The following is a 1,560-nucleotide window of genomic DNA, read 5'->3' as shown; positions in this document are numbered from 1 at the left end:
TGTGTCTCGCGTGCCCCGCCCCCCCCCCCCCCCCCCCGCCGCAGACTCCTCAGCCTGCTCGCGACGCCCCCGGGGCGCCTCCGCCTCCCTCCAGACCGCCGGGTGCGCAAGCGCGGCGCGCAACGCCGCTCGGGACTTGTAGTCCAGGCGTCGCCGTGGCGGTGGGGGCGCGCGGCGGGCCAACTACAACTCCCAGAAGGCCTCAGAGCCGCGGGAGCCCGAGCGCGCAGAGCGGCTCCGGGGCTTCACGGGGGCGTGGCCCTCGGAAGGGGTCCTGGGGCCAGTGTGGACTTCACCGCTTCGGTAGGCGGAATAGGAGGTGCCCATGGCTTCTAGTCGGAAATCGCCCGGCTCCGCAGCGTCAGACCCTTTGCTTATCCCCACTCTCGTATGACAGTGGGACAAGAGGAAGGAACGGGGTACAGACGGAAACTCTCAACCTATGAGCAAGTTTTGCAAAAGGGAATCTATTATAAGACAACCACGGAAAGGAATGGCATCACGTGTTGGATGCTACCCACCGAAAAAGGAGCAACAGCTGGCAGAAACACCATTTTTATCTCCAAGAGCAAGATGTTGAATGTATCATCTTCCCCAGTATAAAATCAGAGTTATTTTTACGCCTCCCTAAAGAGCAACTGTGTTGGTCCTCTCTTACTTGGTTATAAATCTGTTGCATATGCAATATATGCATAATCCACTCTTTATCGACTAAATTCTTTTCTATAGATGTGAGCCACTGAGCTTGCTCATCCTTTATATAATGCTGGCTGCAGGGAGTGGTTCTCCTGGGACTTTATTCCTGCCGCCAGGAAGACTTCAATCTCTTGAAGTATCCATAGATAGATGGACTGTGTGCCAGAGACTGCCAGGCCTGTCCCAGAGGGAGTTATTTTTTAATACAATGTCTAGACTATTTATGCTTGGCAATGCTAAAGCAGAGTTGGAGAAGCAAATATAAACTCACTGCCAAATGAGAATGTATGACAATCCCAGCTATTAATAACTACATTGTGGGCACTGGCACCTAAAATGTATCTAAGAAAATGAAACCTGTCCTTAGAGAAAAAGGCAAGAGGGGCCAAAGTCCTGGAAAGAAAGGTTACTAAAGCAAATGTCACAGAGTTCATCCTTCGCAGGACACTGCAAGAGACAGAAGGAAGTCCCAGCTGTTCCTCAGGAGAGCACTGGGATTACTACCTGCACATGCATTATGCTCACCCCCAACTGCTGGCCCTCCACTGCTGCTTCCTGTGCATTTGGTGCATTTCAGGGGAAAGAGGGAGGCAGGAAATTGGAGGCAGCAGTAAACACAGGAGTGAAGAGAGAAAAGCTGCATAAAGTGGACATAAGCATTTGAAAAGCAGAGCTCTCTATGGGGATTTCATGGAGTGGGGCCAACTCAAAGCTCCTAAGTGCATCAGCGTGTTGATTAAAGGAATTCCAAACCTGGCTCAGCACAGAAGCTCTGAAGGATGTCTAGGCACTAACTGTTGTCAAGATCTCCTGGAGTCCAGGGTCTAGAAAGTGTATATTTGCACGAAGAATTCTCCATCCCTA

This window comes from Tupaia chinensis, unplaced genomic scaffold (genome assembly GCF_000334495.1).
Source record: "Tupaia chinensis unplaced genomic scaffold, TupChi_1.0 Scaffold142716_1, whole genome shotgun sequence".
NCBI classification, from domain to species: Eukaryota; Metazoa; Chordata; class Mammalia; order Scandentia; family Tupaiidae; genus Tupaia; species Tupaia belangeri.
The sequence above is the reverse complement of the archived record's forward strand: the minus strand, read 5'-3'. Positions refer to the sequence as shown.